Source organism: Oncorhynchus masou, chromosome 32, assembly GCF_036934945.1.
Source record: "Oncorhynchus masou masou isolate Uvic2021 chromosome 32, UVic_Omas_1.1, whole genome shotgun sequence".
NCBI classification, from domain to species: domain Eukaryota; kingdom Metazoa; phylum Chordata; class Actinopteri; order Salmoniformes; family Salmonidae; genus Oncorhynchus; species Oncorhynchus masou.
The window spans coordinates 73,143,260-73,162,994 of NC_088243.1; positions in this window are offsets into that span (position 1 = coordinate 73,143,260).

Consider the following 19,735-nt stretch of genomic DNA (forward strand, 5'->3'; position numbering starts at 1 on the left):
TGAGGAGGACATCCTAATGGCCCTGGATACTGACATGGTTACTGAGGAGGACATCCTAATGGCCCTGGATACTGACATGGTTACTGAGGAGGACATCCTAATGGCCCTGGATACTGACATGGTTACCGAGTAGGACATCCTAATGGCCCTGGATACTGACATGGTTACTGAGGAGGACATCCTAATGGCCCTGGATACTGACATGGTTACTGAGGAGGACATCATAATGACCCTGGATACTGACATGGTTACCGAGGAGGACATCCTAATGGCCCTGGATACTGACATGGTTACTGAGGAGGACATCCTAATGGCCCTGGATACTGACATGGTTACTGAGGAGGACATCAGAATGACCCTGGATACTGACATGGTTACCGAGGAGGACATCCTAATGGCCCTGGATACTGACATGGTTACTGAGGAGGACATCCTAATGGCCCTGGATACTGACATGGTGATCCATAGAGTTGCAGAGAAAAGCCAGCTGTTGAGAAAATTGTTCCTGCAATAAGGTAGTTTCAACATATTTCCTATAACTTGCTTACTTACCATTATTTTACTCCTACATTTCTAATATCTCTTTTTCCTGCCTAATATTGCTGTCCAGTACTTTGACTGAGTGAAGCCAGCCAGCAGACCCTGAGCAGCAGTTAGACAGTTCTATATTTCAGTGAGTATTGTGAATATTATAGCATCTCTTTTTAACTCTAGGCTTCAGATACTGTGATGTAGGTCAATCATGACTCATGATGGCTTGTGCTGCTCTCTTACAGGTTACGTTCTATTTTTGGAGAGGTGTACAACCATTGTTTTTTAGAAGGTGTACTCCCATGATTTAAAGTCAGCCAGCTGACCCTGAGCAGCAGTTAGACAGTTCTATGTCTCAGTGAGTGTCTCAGTGAGTATTGTGGATATTTTAGAATCTCTTCACTCTAGGCTTCATGATGTGAGGTAGTTCAATCATGACAAATTCAGTGTGTGTTCTGTAGATGTTTTATAACAATGTGCAGCGTTTGTGTGTGTGTGTTCTGCAGCCTTTTTAACATAGTACTGCAATGGTGATCAATGGTTGTGATGCAGCTAGGTGGTTGTATTAGGGGTGGGTCGTGTATGAACATGCATTAGCAGGGTGGCTGTGTGGAGTATACGGTGCCGGTTCTGGTGGGCCGGTCTGGATAAAAGTCCAGGGCTGTTTTTTACTCCCAGTCCGTCCCTGCCATAACCCCACCGCCATCATGGTGCACTCTGTTCACAACCTTGACATCAGCAAACAGCTTGCCCACACTAAGCCATACACATGGTCTGTGGTTGTGAGGCTGGTTGGACGCCGGGCTCGAAATTAATGGTGTCCCGTCATCCTTGGGACGATAAAAATATGCCTTGGAAGGTTCAAAACAGACTTTGGGACAGTTGAAGGACAATAGGCCAGAAGAATATAAAATGCATACAAGAGTGATTCCATACTAAAATGTTTAAACACAAAGACAAGGCTGATAAAACAGATCACAACATTTAGCTTAAAAGTTAATAAAACTATGAATAATTTACATTATAAGCGCAGCAATGTGTTCACTCGTCTCAGCCATATGCATGAATGTTCCAAAATGCTATTACAGGAAAATGGCATTCTCAAACGCGCACCTGATAAAAGCATTTTTTATAATGCGACAGAATGATATACAGCCTAATGGTAGAAACTTAGAAAGAGGGAATATCTGAAGATGTAACAATAGGATTGTGCCCTACTGCCTTTGGACAGTAGAAGAAAACTGTTGTTTTCAAATGGCATATTAGGAAATATGTGCTTTTTTTCTATGGTAGGATTTTGGCTGTAGGCAGTCAAAAGCATGGTAAAATAGGCCATGTAAAAAGTCCAGGTTTCAAACAATGATATGGTTGGCTAGGCATCGCATATGTTATTATTTAGGGTATGGAAATGTATAAGATTAAAATATCATTCCAATTATGGGCAAATAGCTCTTTCAGAATACACATTTGACTCTCTCCCAACCGGTCCACGGACCACCGGCCCGGAGCAGAGGTTGCCTGTTCAGAGCAGAGGTTTCCTGTGCTGTGACATTTAGGAGCTGAGGTTGCAGGGAGTTTATATGACATTTAGGAGCTGAGGTTCCAGGGAGTTTATATGGCATTTAGGAGCTGAGGTTGCAGGGAGTTTATATGACATTTAGGAGCTGAGGTTCCAGGGAGTTTATATGGCATTTAGGAGCTGAGGTTCCAGGGAGTTTATATGGCATTTAGGAGCTGAGGTTGCAGGGAGTTTATATGACATTTAGGAGCTGAGGTTGCAGGGAGTTTATATGGCATTTAGGAGCTGAGGTTGCAGGGAGTTTATATGACATTTAGGAGCTGAGGTTGCAGGGAGTTTATATGACATTTAGGAGCTGAGGTTGCAGGGAGTTTATATGGCATTTAGGAGCTGAGGTTGCAGGGAGTTTATATGACATTTAGGAGCTTAGGTTGCAGGGAGTTTATATGGCATTTAGGAGCTGAGGTTGCAGGGAGTTTATATGACATTTAGGAGCTGAGGTTCCAGGGAGTTTATATGGCATTTAGGAGCTGAGGTTCCAGGGAGTTTATATGGCATTTAGGAGCTGAGGTTGCAGGGAGTTTATATGACATTTAGGAGCTGAGGTTGCAGGGAGTTTATATGGCATTTAGGAGCTGAGGTTCCAGGGAGTTTATATGGCATTTAGGAGCTGAGGTTGCAGGGAGTTTATATGGCATTTAGGAGCTGAGGTTGCAGGGAGTTTATATGGAATTTAGGAGCTGAGGTTGCAGGGAGTTTATATGACATTTAGGAGCTGAGATTGCAGGGAGTTTATATGGAATTTAGGAGCTGAGATTGCAGGGAGTTTATATGGAATTTAGGAGCTGAGGTTGCAGGGAGTTTATATGGCATTTAGGAGCTGAGGTTGCGTGTGCCGGGAGTTGCTGTGACATTTAGGAGCTGAGGTTGCAGGGAGTTTATGTGGCATTTAGGGGGTTGCGTGTGCCAGGAGCTGCTGTGGCATTTGCATTGTCTGACGGCTATGGCTAGATACTATAATATTCTAGATAATATGGTTGTATCTCCCTGACCTGAACCGAATGCACACTGTAAAATGTGCAAAATATTTCTGTCTTCCGCTGCAACACTGCCGAGGCTGTGCGTGCGCATGTGAAGACAGATTCATTTTTAGAAGCACTGTTGATTTTTAATCTACCTGCCATAGTGGCCAGTGTACCAAAAAGTACATTGTAGACCCTGGCTGTTCGCAAGTGGGTTAAGGTTAAGGATAACATTCTTCAGTAACTGAAGAGGGAGGATGAAGCAGAGAACGTGAAGGCCGGGGAACACACACGTTCTTTATTGTATATTGCTGTGTTATATTGTTTAATGGAGCAGCTGGTGATGGAATGTCTCTAACTTACATTTCTTCAGTAACCAGTTCACAATAACATTGTTCTGTCAACTATATTGTATACATGTGGTTAAAATGTTCAAGTAATACATGATAATTATTAATAATGTAATGGATGTTTGTCTGTTTTCATTAAGATGCTAAACTCTTTATTCTGAAGAAATTAAGTTGATGTAATATAGACTTTCTGTATCGGTCTTAGAAAAATACATAAATTACTTTAAAAGCATTGCAAATGATCTAGACCCATGTTGGCATATCAAAACATTAAAAATATATATATATTAATTTTTGGGACAGTTCAAGTTCAGTTTGGGACAGTTGAAATTGCTCTTCCATGATGGTACCGGGACGGTAGGGCAAAAGTTAGTTGCGAGCCCTAGTTGGATGTACTGCTAAATTCTCTCAAATGAAGTTGGAGGTGGTTTATGGTATAGAAATTAACATTCAATTCTCTAGCAACAGTTTAGGTGGACATTCCTGCAGTCAGCATGCCAATTACACGCTCCCTCAAAACTTGAGACATCTGTGGCATTGTGTATGTTGTGTGAGAAAACTGCACATTTTAGAGTGGCCTTTTATTGTGTCCAGTGCCAGGTGCACCTGTGTAATGATCGTGCTGTTAAATCAGCTTTTTGATATGCCACACTTGTCAGGTGGATGGATTATCTTGGAAAAGGAGAAATGTGCGCTAACAGGGATGTAAACAAATTTGTGCACAAAACTTGAGAGAAATAAGCTTTTTGTGCGTATGGAACATTTCTGGGAACTTTTATTTCAGCTCATGAAACATGAGACCAACACTTTACATGTTGCATTAATATTTTTGTTCAGTGTAGTTTATGCGGTTAATAAAACAGCTATACATTTTGATTGGTAGAAGATAATTCTGTTCTGCAGAGATGTAGACCAAGATGTCATACCCATACAACTTGTTTTTGTGAAAGATGTCAAAGTAGCTGAATTGTGTCAAAAGTTACATTGTTTAAAGTGAATAGAAAATAATATTGGAAGTCACAATGGGCCTCTTAGAATGTTGAGAAAATTGAGAGAGTTGAGTGGATGGAGGACAAAAAAATGTAATAGTTTAAAAAGTATAAATGGTATCAAAGTTGTATGCAAGCAACTTAACCCAGATCAGTCTATAACTTTTAAAGTTTGAATTGTGTTTCTATCTTAAACGGTGTTGGAGGAAATAATAGCAATAAGTAAGAAATCATTCTTACAACATTTAAAGTGTGCCACGTTAAAAAGTCAGAAACAATTTGGACAACATTTACAGTGTGGCTGCTGTCACAAGCCACACTAATAACTCAGAATTAAGATGAAGAGTTAAACTTAAGGTATAAGAAGATTCCAAATAATAATAACTATAACTATATGGTCATTTTCCATGAAGAAAAAGTGTGACTTGCTTCTGCTCTTTGAAATTATTTTTGTGGTAGTGGAAGAATTTTAAAACGCTTTACTTAAGTGAAGCAGTGAAATATAGTCAAAGTTAAATATATTAAAATATCTTGTCTTATTACTTTGATAGGCTATATAAAGCTTATAATTTTGGACTGTGGTAAATTTTGTATTTTTGCTAACAAAGATATCTACATACACTACGTGGCCAAAAGTATGTGGACACTTGCAAGTCAAACATCTCATTCCAAAATCATGGGCATTTAATATGGTCCCCACATTGATGCTGTAACAGCCTCCAGCTTCTGGGAAGACTATCCACTAGATGTTGGAACATTGCTGCGGGAACTTGCTTCCATTCAGCCACAAGAGCATTAGTTAGGTTGGGCATTGATGCTGGGCGATTAGGTCTGGCTCGCAGTCGGCGTTCCAATTAATCTGAAAGGTGTTCAATGGGGTTGAGGTCAGGGCTCTGCACAGGCCAGTTAAGTTCTTCCACACCGATCTCAACAAACCATTTCTATATGGACCTCGCTTTGTGCACGGGGGATTTGTCATGCTGACATAGGAAAGGGCTTCCCCAAACTGTTGCCACAAAGTTGGAAGCACAGAATTGTATAGAATGTAATTGTATGCCGTATCATTAAGATTGTCCTTCACTGGAACTAAGGGGCCGAGCCTGAACCATGAAAAACAGCTCCAGATCGTTATTCGTCCTCCACCAAACTTTACAGTTGGCCCTATACATTGTTGCAGGTAGTGTTTTCCTGGCATCCGCCAAACCCAGATTAGTCCGTTGGACTGCCAAATGGTGAAGCGTGATTCATCACTCCAGAGAATGCATTTCTACTGCTCCAGAGTCCAATGGCGGCGAGCTTTACACCACTCCAGCCGACGCTTGGCATTGCGCATGGTGATTTTAGGCTTGTGTGCGGCTGCTCAACCATGGAAACCATTTCATGAATCTCCCGACTAGAACAGTTCTTGTACTGACTTTGCTTCCAGAGGACGTTTGGAACCCGGTAATGAGTGTTGCAACCGAGGACGGATGATTTTTACGCGCTATGCGATTCAACACTTTCCGGTCCCGTTCTGTGAGCTTGTGAGGCCTGTTTCGCTCCCCTCCACCGACATGCGGGGTGTCACAGTAAAAAACATGCCGACAGGCAGGGGCGATCATCCCTGCCTCCCGCTAGCACAGCAGGCTAGCTAGCTTGATAGTTAGCTAGCACACGGTGTTGATATCTTTTTTTCTTTCTTTTTTTTTACCCCTTTTTCTCCCCAATTTCGTGGTATCCAATTGTTGTAGTAGTCTTGTCTCATCTCTACAACTGCCGTACGGGCTCGGGAGAGACGAAGGTTGAAAGTCATGCGTCCTCCGATACACAACCCAACCAGACGTACTGCTTCTTAACACAGCGCACATCCAACCCGGAAGCCAGCCGCACCAATGTGTCGGAGGGTACACCATGCACCTGGCAAACTTGGTTAGCGTGCACTGCGCCCGGCCCGCCACAGGAGTCGCTGGTGCGCAATGAGACAAGGACATCCCTACCGACCAAGCCCTCCCTAACCGGGATGAGGCTAAGCCAATTGTGCGTCGCCCCACGGACCTCCTGGTCGCGGCCAGTTATGACAGAGCCTGGGCGCGAACCCAGGGACTCTGATAGTGCAGCGCCCTTAACCACTGCGCCACCCGGGAGGCCCGGTGTTGATATCTTGATAGTTAGCTAGCCAGCACACTGTGCCACCCCAGCCTGCTGTGTACCAGAATCCTCCTTAGGACTAGCTGGCTAAGATGGCACACAGCGCCCTTCACTCCCGCCTGCTGAACAACTGCCCTTGCCGTCGTTAACATAACTGCAATAAAACAGTGCCTGTGGGGTTTATCGGCGGCTGGCATCCAATGTTATTGTGCATTAACGCCACCTTCCGTACTGGAGAAACCACACCTCCCACCTGTTGTAATTTCAAATTTGACCAATAGAAGTATAAAGACAGGTTCCAGCAGATGCAGGAATGCCGACATGCAGGAGCACCCCAAATTGCGGGCCGCAATTGCACCCTTCTCCATAGTTGGGCCTGCCCCAGTATCTGTGCATTAGAGATGATGAGTATGATGTGTCATCGTTGACATCTCTAATGCACAGATACTTGAGCAGATTGGGCTTATGAATGTTACTGGCAATCATGGCAAATTACTATGGCCATAATGGCCTATAAAGTGATGTGATATTATTATAATTTAGCCTACATTTCAATGTAATCAGTGGAAATAAGTTCATCATTAGCAAATTAACTTAGTAAGTGAGAGGAACCTACTCATCTCTCGGGCACATTCCATCTTGAAATATTTTATCCAAAGGGAGGATTGCTTGACCAAGAAACACGTCAAGTCCGATAAGCACACGGTGCATAATGGTGAGGACCAAGTCACCGCTCCCTGAGGGAAAAGCACTGCGAACCCCATCCTCCAGTATTCCGTGTAGAAGTTCGAAACAGCATTCCTCATTCCACTCTGGCACAGTCGCCTTCTCGACCAAACCAGTTGTGTATTTCTCCTTCCCCACCTGAATGATTGTGTAAACATAACGGCTACCCCCGTGCTTGCCCTTAGTCCGCAAACCCCTTGCACGAAGGACAGTTACATTCACATGTGTAGGCACCCATCTCTGGTCATCATTTAAATCTATAAAGGACATAATTTTAAATTACGGTGCATGGATTGGGGGAGCGTGACTGCATAGAATGTCCAAAATAGCCGTCCCTTGACGCTTCTTTTTCTTGTAGCCTCGCCCTTGCATCTGTGTCCACCGGTTTGCTAGCACAAACAGACACAGGACCTCTGCAGAATTTCTCCAAAATGCTCCGGCATGTCTGACTTCAGTTTGTGGATATGCAGGCTATCCCGCGCTTGCGGCGCTCGCATGCCATCTTCAAAGCTGCGTGCGATCTGTTAATTAGAATACTTGCTACTCGCTGCAGGCTGGTCAGTCCTCATCACTAGTCTACTGTCCGAAAACTCAATGTACTGTCGGCCCGCCCTCCATAACAAAATAGGTCCGCATACAGTATAGGTAGCACAACATTAAATAGACCCCCCCATCCCCCCAAAAGATGGTGGAAAACAATAGGCCTATCATAAGCCTTAAAGTGACATTATTATGATGCTACTATGTTACAATCATGCATGCAATAACACAATGCGTTTTTCTTTGTAAATATTGCAACAATTGGATAATAGTAGCCAAAAAATACAACCCACCCAAAAGTCTGGTTGAAAGCGACAATGAAGGGCCCCTCTGTGCAATGTAGGCTCAGCTAAATATTAGCCTATCATAATGAAACTGTTCTAAATTGAAAACAAGTGCTTAACAATTGATTTTGACTGCTTCTGACAATGAATCAAGATGACAAGTAGTTATGCAATCATGTAAATATTTTATTTACTTTTGTTTTTGTATTTTAATCCAATTAACAGTAGCCTAACATGCCTTTCTCATGTCATATGTTCAGATGATGAGGGGTGGGCAGGGCGGCTGTCTGTGGAGGATTAGAGTTTAACAGATGTTGTAAACATGAAACTGTGTAATTCCGAACTTTATCCACAACGTTATATTCCATTTGGTTAAACTGAAGCAATACCTCTGCCATGTACTTAATTGTAACATGAACAGCTCATTGTATTGTTTAAGGAATTGATTATTTGTTAGATATGCAATGCAACTCATGCACCAAATGGCAGTTATTACAATCCCCACATCAGGAATGATTCAGAACTTCCTCCCTGTGATTTACTTGTTCCTGCTTTGTAAAATACAGAAGTTCAATAGAACCTTCAATGTTATTTATGCATTTCCATTGGCAAAAGACATACAAGTATTGGCAAACATGTACAGGCAAAACACATACAGTAAGCAAAAGACATGTATAGACAATAGAACATGTTCATATTATTCCTCATTAATAAATTCAACAATTGATTGTTGTTTCAATATACAGCATATGTTGTTTGGGGGGGGATTTACTATAACTTACATGTAAACAAAAATGATTTTATTCACCCAGCTAAATGTTGAACAAGTAGAGGACAGGTTAACTTTTTACAGAAACTTTTTTTTTAGCAATTTCACTTCTTACTTTTTGAGAAATGTACTCCACCTGCGATAGACTTCCTGATGCTCATTCTGCAGTTGCAGGTGCACCGATAAAACATTAACTCTCCAAAAACACCCAAATACATCTTTTTAGAAACAGTAATGCAGGTCTTTAGATGGTTGTACACATGAAATTGTGCCACTCCAAACTTCATCCGCAACGTTATATTCCATTTGATTGGGCTCCAGCGATACTTTTCTGTGTGTGCATGCACAGACTACACGTTCAGGATATGTGGATATGGGCAGTGGGGATTTTAGCATGTAAATCTTGGTGGGGCAAACTCTCCCCAAAAATGTTAGATGCCTGCCAGCAAAGCCACTACACTAAACAATACATTAATTGCATTATAACGGTGAAAAGTGGTGCCCAGAAACTGTTGGGGCCTACATAAAGCTGCCCCAACAGCAGAGCCTTCTTTTCAGCAACATGGAGTGAATCCTTACCACCGCTACACAAAACATAGCTGATATGGCTGACTTGCTAAAACAAATGTGGTTTCTACTGACAATTGAGCTGTACAGTTGTGGCCAAAAGTTGAGAATGACATTAATTTTCACAAAGTTTGCTGCTTCAGTGTCTATAGATATTTTTGTCAGCTGTTACTATGGAACACTGAAGTATAATTACAAGCATTTCATTAGTGTCAAAGGCTTTTATTGACAATTACATGAAGTTGATGCAAAGAGTCAATATTTGCAGTGTTGACCCTCCTTTTTCAAGACCTCTGCAATCCACCCTGGCATGCTGTCAACGAACTTCTGGGCCACATCCTGACTGATGGCAGCCATTCTTGTATAATCAATGCTTGGAGTTTGTCAAAATGTGTGAGTTTTTGTTTGTCCACCCGCCTCTTGAGGATTGACCACACGTTCTCAATGGGATTAAGGTCTGGGGAGTTTCCTGGCCATGGACCCAAAATATCGATGTTTTGTTCCCCGAGCCACTTAGTTATCACTTTCGCCTTATGGCAAGGTGCTCCATCATGCTGGAAAAGGCATTGTTCGTCACCAAACTGTTCCTGGATGGTTGGGAGAAGTTGCTCTCGGAGGATGTGTTGGTACCATTCTTTATTCATGGCTGTGCTCTTAGGCAAAATTGTGAGTGAGCCCACTCCCTTGGCGGAGAAGCAACCCCACACATGAATGGTCTCAGGATGCTTTACTGTTGGCATGACACAGGACTGATGGTATGACACAGGACTGATGGTAGCGCTCACCTTGTCTTCTCCGGACAAGCCTTTTTCCGGATGTCCCAAACAATCGGAAAGGGGATATATCAGAGAAAATGACTTTACCCCAGTCCTCAGCAGTCTAATCCCTGTACCTTTTGCAGAATATCAGTCTGTCCCTGATGTTTTTCCTGGAGATAAGTGGCTTCTTTGCTGCCCTTCTTGACACCAGGCCATCCTCCAAAAGTATTCGCCTCACTGTGCGTGCAGATGCACTCACACCTGCCTGCTGCCATTCCTGAGCAAGCTCTGTACTGGTGGTGCCCCGATCCCGCAGATTGCTGGACTTTCTTGGGCACCCTGAAGCCGCCTTCACAACAATTGAACTGCTCTCCTTGAAGTTCCTGATGATCCGATAAATGGTTGATTTAGGTGCAATCTTACTGGCAGCAATATCCTTGCCTTGTGAAGCCCTTTTTGTGCAAAGCAATGAGGACGGCACGTGTTTCCTTGCAGGTAACCATGTTTGACAGAGGAAGAACAATGATTCCAAGCACCACCCTCCTTTGAAGCTTCCAGTCTGTTATTCAAACTCAATCAGCATGACAGAGTGATCTCCAGCCTTGTCCTCGTCAACACTCACACCTGTTTTAACGAGAGAATCACTGGCATGATGTCAGCTGGTCCTTTTGTGGCAGGGCTGAAATGCAGTGGAAATGTTTTTTGGGGATTCAGCTCATTTGCATGGTAAAGAGGGACTTTGCAACTCATCTGATCAATCTTTATAACATTCTGGAGTATATGCAAATTGCCATCATACAAACTGAGGCAGCAGACTTTGTGAAAATTAACATTTGTGTCATTCTCAAAAATTTTGGCCACGACTGTACATTTGAACGTCTTCTTGGGTGTGAACTGATATGGTCAGATTACATGTAAACAGCTAGCCTTGCACTGGCCAGACTGGCCTGTTACATGCTCCCGCAAGGGTATGAACATTGCCCTGAGCCTGACAGTGTTACCGTAGGTGGAGTTATGCACATTATGCACATTTTCCCCCAAGTGCATGAACAATGAGGACATTTACTGCGATGCCGATGAGAACCTATGCCCAAATGCTCAAGACAGGCTTGATGCAAACTAATGCCTACTAAACATGATTAATTTCATTCATTTGAATTGTTTAATTTGATTACAGTACACTTATGTTGTAATTATATCAGAACAATACATTTATTTTTCAGGTCAATGATTGTGAAAGATGTCTTCAATGATCACACCTTTGATCACAAATAGGATAGAAATTATGGATAAAAATAAATAATTAACTGTTCCGACATAATTACAACATAGGTGTACTGTAATCAAATTAAATAAATGCTGATGACTGGTTGCCCTATGCTGGACAGCTAGCATCGACCTCCCCTAAATAAATAAGTTACTCACCAGGGAGAAGGGACATGGCCGAGCAGTGGTTGGATCTCAAGATGGAATGCAAGATAAATAGGTGTAAAAGAGACGCATGTGAAGAATAGAAGAAAAGTGCAATTATGCTGTAATGGAAAGTATCATATGGAATGTTTGATTGAAATGACACGTCTGCGTGTACGTCTACCCAGCCATGCATGCCGTATAAGATGTGCATGATTAACATGAAACAGTGCATGCTGTAATGCTATATGTATGATTGACATGAAACGCTAATCGTGCACACCAAAATGCAGGAGGATATGGGCACCTAACCGAGTTTAGCCCAATGCTGATCTGCTGAGTGATTCTTATTGTTACGCTAATTTATTTAGAAGAAACGTTACGCACCATGGTACGTAGAACCCGACCACAAATTCTGTAATGCAATTTGTGAAACATTATTTGCTTGCTCTTTTGAACCCAGTCGTGCATGCAGTAAACGAGGGATGGTGATGCATGCCTAAAAATGTGTGACCCAAAAGCCAGGTGTAATATGAATGACTGTCACATACATGCGTGTCATTGAAAGCTCGCCAACTAAATTAGCTATTGATAGTTATGGTAAGGAGCCATTGCTGAGGAGAAGTCAAAAAGATTTGGCCTAACAAGTGAGGTGTAGCAGCACATAGGTATTATTCCACCATCACTCTGGCTAATGTTGCTGCAGTGGTTACTGCTCCAGGTCTGAACGAAAGGCCAGTGTATCATAGGACCTTTATATTACTTAAGAAATGAGAGGAATGAAACAGAGGGTTGAATGGGAGGGATATAAATCAAATGTAATATGAGGAGCAGAGCACCGTCCAGCGTTGAAAAATATAAGCATAAAGCAAGAGAAAGGATAAGTGTAGGTGCGAGCTCTTATGATAGTACTGCAGGAACCCAATTTAAAATGCTTGAGTGAAGCTAGTGATTAAGGTGAGGAGACCGGGTCAGAATCCCTAAATCACGTGAAGAAAATGTATAATAGAAGGAGTACGTGAATGCAATTGAAGGGACCAGGAAAAAGAAAGATCTTACGGAGACGTCAAGAGGTGGTAACTGCCTTGTCTGAGACTGCAAGCATATGCTGCAAAACAGGTAGCAAGTAGCTTAGTGGAGAGATTAAAATGGTTGTGTTGCGATGAAAAGTTGTTCTAATTGGATATAAATGGGAAAAGATGGCATGAGACGTCAACTAGACGTAGTGGCTGACTAATGTGATTTACCTAGTGTGCGACATGCTGACGCTAGCCCTAAGAGGCCCACTAAGGATGAACCAATTATCCATAATGTAAAAAACGATGAACTGCGGACTACTAGCCTAAAAAATTCCAGAAAAGGAAACGGATGGGAAGCGTCCAAGTAAACCCATACTCAGACCCAACTGTCTAACCCATAATGATATCTGAAACAGGCACTATTGCAACATGACCATAGAAACTGTGGGGCCAACCCCAAAAAGGGCACTTGAGTAAAAGTGTCATGAAAAACTGAGTGCTACCCAAACCCGTGCATGTACCAAATGAATCTTGTACGCTAGTAGTAAAGGAAAGGGAAAGTGGAAAGAGGAAAGTGTGGTAAACCCGGCAGGGTAGCCTAGTGGTTAGAGCGTTGGACTAGTAACCGGAAGGTTGCAAATTCAAACCCCCGAGCTGACAAGGTACAAATCTGTCGTTCTGCCCCTGAACAGGCAGTTAACCCACTGTTCCTAGGCTGTCATTGAAAATAAGAATTTGTTCTTAACTGACTTGCCTGGTTAAATAAAGGTAAAATAAAAAAAATAAAAACCCATTGTTAGGCAGCCTTAATTTGCAACCAGAAGGTAGTGGCTGTGGGACCAAACTGTTGTAAGTAGGGTAGGATGTTTGAAGCTTCCATAAAAAAGCATTTTCCCGGAACAGTTCGGCAAGGTGTCATCCGATCTTAAGATTGAAGCTCCACCTGTAACAATAACACATTATTAGAATGAGGACAAAACAATTAAAATAAATGAAAATACACAAGCAACAGGTGAAACTGAAAGCCACAGTTCTTGATTGACATACAGTTGAAGTCGGAAGTTTACATAGACATATACATTTAAACTCAGTTTTTCACAATTCCTGACATTTAATCCTAGTACAAATTCCCTCTCTTAGGTCAGTTAAGATTACCACTTTATTTTAAGAATGTGAAATGTCAAAATAATAGTAGAGAGATTTATTTCAGCTTTTATTTCATTCCTCACATTCCCAGTGGGTCAGAAGTTTACATACACTCAATTAGTATTTGGTAGCATTGCCTTTAAATGGTTTAACTTGGGTCAAACATTTTGGGTAGCCTCCCACAATACATTGGGTGAATTTTGGCCCATTCGTCCTGACAGAGCTGGTGTAACTGAGTCAGGTTTGTAGGCCTCCTTGCTCGCACACATTTTCTATAGGATTCAGGTCAGGGCTTTGTGATGGCCACTCCAATACCTTGACTTTGTTGTCCTTAAGCCAATTTGCCACAACTTTGGAAGTATACTTGGGGTCATTGTGCATTTGGAAGACCCATTTTCGACCAAGCTTTAACTTCCTGACTGTCTTGAGACATTGCTTCAATATATCCACATAATTTTCCTACCTCATGATGCCATCTATTTTGTGAAGTGCACCAGTCCCTCGTGCAGCAAAGCACCCCCACAACCCCCACAACCCCCACATCCATTCCGATTATATCGTCCGACCTCTAGTTGGGATGGTGTTCTTCGGCTTGCAAGCCTCCCCCTTTTTCTCCAAACATAACAATGGTCATTATGGCCAAACAGTTCCATTTTTGTTTCATCAGACCAGAGGACATTTCTCCAAAAAAATACAATCTTTGACCCCATGTGGAAACCGTAGCCTGGCTTTTCTATGACGGTTTTGGAGCAGTGGCTTCTTCCTTGCTGAGCGGCCTTTCAAGTTATGTCAATATAGGAATCGTTTTACTGTGGATATACTTTTGTACCTGTTTCCTCCAGCATCTTCACAGGGTCCTTTTGCTGTTGTTCTGGGATTGATTTGCACTTTTCTCACCAGAGTATGTTCATCTCAAGGAGACAGAACGCATCGCTTTCCTGAGCAGTATGACTGCTGCATGGTCCCATGGTGTTTATACATGCATACTATTGTTTGTATTGATGAGTGTGGTACCTTCAGGCATTTGGAAATTGCTCCCAAGGATGAACCAGACATGTGGACATGTGGAGGTCTTGGCTGATTTCTTTAGATTTTCCCGTGATGTCAAGCAAAGAGGCACTGAGTTTGAAGGTAGGCCTTGAAATACATCCACAGGTACACCTCCAATTGACTCAAATTATGTCAATTAGCCTCTCAGAAGCTTCTAAAGCCATGACATCATTTTCTGTCATTTTCCAAGCTGTTTAAAGGCACAGTCAATTTAGTGTATGTAAACTTCTGACCCACTGGAATTGTGATACAGTGAATTATAAATTAAATAATCTGTCTGTAAACAGTTGTTGGAAAAATGACTTGCATCATGCACAAAGTAGATGTCCTAACCGACTTGCCAAAACTACTGTTTGTTAACAAGAAATTTGTGGAGTGGTTGAAAAACGAGTTTTAATGACTCCAACCTAAGTGTATGTGAACTTCCGACTTCAACTGTATTACTGTCAATGGCCACCCTGCCACATAGTTTGCTGCTGACATTATTCGAGATAGTCCCTGCAATCAATTCTGACACGACATCTCAAGGAAATGGAATACATTTTGTTTATAACGAGATTAAATACAAATAAATGAAATAAAAATACCAAGAGTGATGAGAGTTGAAGGCATTAGTAGCTCAAATCATGGATGAAATAATCCATTTGAATCGCTGACGAATCAATTGAAATGGACTAATGTTGCAAAGCACCTCTTGTGCAAGGCTACGATTGATTACGTGAGCCAACTTAATATCAAATATAAATTAATAGGTTATAAACTTAAACATGGTCTCTTATTATACAATACCAATCCATGATTGCTGCGATGGTTTTGTCGTCGAGGCTGTTCGACAAACTCTCTCGAGTTCACTTTAGTAGTCCAATTCAATGCAACCAAGTAGCTCTGAACAGCAATCAGCCTGTATGCTCACAGCCAGTGGGGTACGACCATGAAAGACGTGCGGATATTATATAGCATTCCATACATTGTAATATAATTAATAGAGAGGAGAGAGTAATAGCAAGGGAAGAGGAAACAGTAGTGATGGAAAACCGAAGCTTTCTGAAGGCGTCGGGGCTTTCACCAAATTGTGCCGAAAAACTGTCCATTACTCAGAGCTTCATCTGTTCACAATGCACATTAGTGGCATCTGCTGGTCAACGGTTTTCATGAAAACTCTGTGGCGCAGCGGGTATGTCGTTGGCTTTAGTAACCTATAATTAGTTGGAGTACAGGTTTGCATCTTACATTGCTTCCCTTTTTTACCTTCAAGTTGACTCTTCAAAAGCTATGGCATTATTTAGGATGCTTAAGACAGAAGCTTATACTATACTAAATAAAACAAATGTTTTGAACAGTACAGAAAGTGTGCTTTCAAAGGGATTCAACTTCATATCCTCACATCCCTGAACGTTCCATAGTTCCCTATGCAACATGTAAAGTGTTGGCCCCATGTTTCATGAGCTGAAATAAAATACCCCAGGAATATTCCATACACAAAAACCTCCGGCTGGTCCCGCCATGGTTTACTTAAAAATAAATGAACCTGAATTAGGGCCAGACTAGTTACCATCATTTTCTCACATTGCCATTGACAGTTTTTTCCATTGTCTCTTTTTGGTCCATTTAGATTGTTAATGTAGATTGTATACAAAAAAAATGTATGTTGTTTAAAAATGTTAATGTATTACTGTGACTTGTTGTAGGCTCCTAAGTGGACCATAAGGTTAAAAACCAAACCAAATTAAGATAACAAAAAACAAAAATGAAGTAACTCCGCCAGAGTCTCTCTTTTGGGTCACTTTTGCTGGTCCCAAGCCCGTATAAAGGAGGAGGGTTGGAATTATGACATTAAAAAAAACAAGAATCAACAGAAGAAAGTTAATTTGTAGTTCTAAACATATTTAGGGTGTTTTTTTTTTACTTTTTGACTCTCTCACGACATTATTCCTCTCTCCTACAACGTCCATCACAATTACATGCACATGGCCAATTATGCAAATTAGGTGATGGCGTCATTTGGCAACTTCTAGCGACTTTTAGGACAGCCAATAGCTACTTTCCTTACCGAGGAGATGGCAACACTGATCAGAACAAGGCATTTACCTGCTTAGTGATTTCAACACATGCCCCGGAGCCCTGGTATCCAACATAACATCACTAGGAAACAGCACAACATGTTAAGGGGAAAGAGTGTTAAGGGAAAAGTGGGCCACACCTGAAACCAAACAAGCCTTCACTGCAAATGTACGCTAGATCAACATGATCTAAAAAAATTGGCATCACCCTATGATGAGTGAAAAAGATTGCCACCAGTAAACATGCCATTGAACTTTGACGCCTACACCATGTCTATCCTATATGACGATACAATCTGATTGTATTGATTTGTGCAGTCACAATATCCGCTACAAAGGCTATATTATAATGACTATGATGACTATGAGAACTCAAGAATGAAGTGACAATGAGTAATTGTTTTATTTGATATTTAACTAGGCAAGCCAGTTCAGAACAAATTCTTATTTACAATGACGGCCTACAACAGCCAAACCTTAACCTGGACAACGCTGGGCGAATTGTGTGCCGTCCTATGGGACTCCCATTCGCAGTCGGTTATGATACAGCCTGGAATCGAACCAGGGTCTGTAGTGATGTCTCTAGCACTGAGATGCAGTGCCTTAGACCGCTGCGTCACTCTGGAGCTCTGATAATGATAAATATCTTCAGATAAACAGGCTAAACAGGGATTACACTTGCGAACCAATATAAACAGAACATGTACCTGTCACGATCGTTATAAGGAGTGGACCAAGATGCAGCGTGGTATGTTTCCAACCTTTTTATTTGGAAGAGAAACCCAAAGAAAAACCAATAAAGCAAAAAAATGAAACGTGAAGCTCAAAGTAGTGCTCGCAGGCAACTATACCTAGACAAGATCCCACAAAGCACAAAGGGGATTTTTTTTTTTAGGCTTCCGTCGTGGCCGCGAACCTCGGTGTCGTCGTTGTTCCTCTCTCGCTGCCTCCGTCTTCTCCCATGGAAGGCGATCCTTTTCTGACAGGATCTCCTCCCACGTCCAGGATCCCTTACCGTCCAAGATATCCTCCCATGTCCACAATGTCTGCTCCTCCTGGCCACGCTGCTTGGTCCATTTGTGGTGGGATCTTCTGTCACAATCGTTATAATGAGTGGACCAAGATACAGCGTGGTATGGTTCCATTCTCTTTATTAGGAAGTGAAACTCAAAGAAAACAATAAATCGCAAAATGAAACGTGACGCAACAATAGTGCTCACAGCAACTATACATAGTCAAGATCCCACAAAGCACAAAGGGGAAATGGCTGCCTAAATATGGTTCCCAATCAATCAGAGGTCGTGAGCACTATTGTTGTGTCATGACGTTGGCCTGGGGGTTAGGTTTATGACAGTCATAAATACCTCTTTCCCCCTTTTTCCTCACTCTACCCTGCTGATGTTACATTTGCAAAACCGTTGGTTAACATAGAGATTCTGGGAACATCAGAAGGTGGGGGGGGATTAATTATATTCTGATAATCTGACCAATTGAACATATGAGGTGGTACTTAATGAATATGATGTCAGTTTGGTTGTCATCTGAGACATTCTCATCAATGATAAGATGCCATAAACTCTACAGTGGAAAGTCTACACATCAGAGTTATCGGATTCACATGGAATTGTTGTTCAATTTAAATGTTTGAATATGAAATTATTTGTGATGGGATGAATTGTGATTTTAGCTTCTAAAATGTGAGATTTGGGTTTTCATAGGATAGGGCTCTGCTCAATCAGTGGCCCGCCCCTGTGAAGGGACATGGGCTATAAAACTTTTCAAACACGCCCTCCTCTCCCTTCCTATATAAGCCCTTGACGACAATGTAACCTCCTATTCCGAGGACGTGAGGACGACGGTCCTATGTCAGAATGGTTCAGATAATAACTACAGAACGAAGCCAACATCAGCGTGAGCTTTGGTTGCGAATGGTATTCACTACAGAAGGGATACCTCCTAGCCGTTGAGTTAGCAACCACAGCTGCAAACGCAGGTTAGGAAGGAACAGACAGAGTATCCCATCTACCACACAACAACGTTACTACAACATATTCAATTTACCATCAGATACATTCTTCAAAGGATTCGGTTGGGCAACATCGCCTTCCATCTACCACCAACCTACCGAAGCGCAGCTCAGAGTAAATATTTATTGCATTTTCCTTTTCCAAATGGGCGGTAATTTAGAATGCATAAGATACTGTATTTATGATAGCACAGCTTCTTCCCACTCTTTCACTCAAACCCAGCCGCTTTTCTTTTGTGTAACAAGCTGTCATATCTGTTCCGCCCGCTAGGGACGTTTTCCTTTATGACGTAATTTGTAATCAAGTTATGATTTAATTATGTGTATGTGTGATTCTGTGTGATTAGTTAGGTATTTAGTAAATAAATATTTAAACCCAATTTTGTATTGCTGATTCAACCTGTGAGCCAGGGTTCGTGCAGATAACTAAGAATTTACAACTTTCAGATGAGACTGAATTAAGATGATGATTAATTTTGACTGCTATTGATGTAAAATATTACTAGGGATCTTGACTAGGTCTTTAAGAGTTTATTCGGAAATTATTTTATAGAACAGCATGTCATATCACTTAATCCGGCATAGCCAAAGACACGATAGTTGCTTCACGTTTCATTTTGTGATTTATTGTTTTCTTTGAGTTTTGTACTAAATGTTGTAAAAATGTAACACATACTTGTGAAAATTGCACCAAAGCGATAAAAAAACTGCCATTGAATTTATGTAATTCAGCATGGCGACCTTCAGAATGGCGATATTCTCACTTCAATGGGCGAATCTGTCTGCACTGGTTCATGGCAACGAGATCACATTAGAAGGACGCCATCTGTCGAAAGACAATG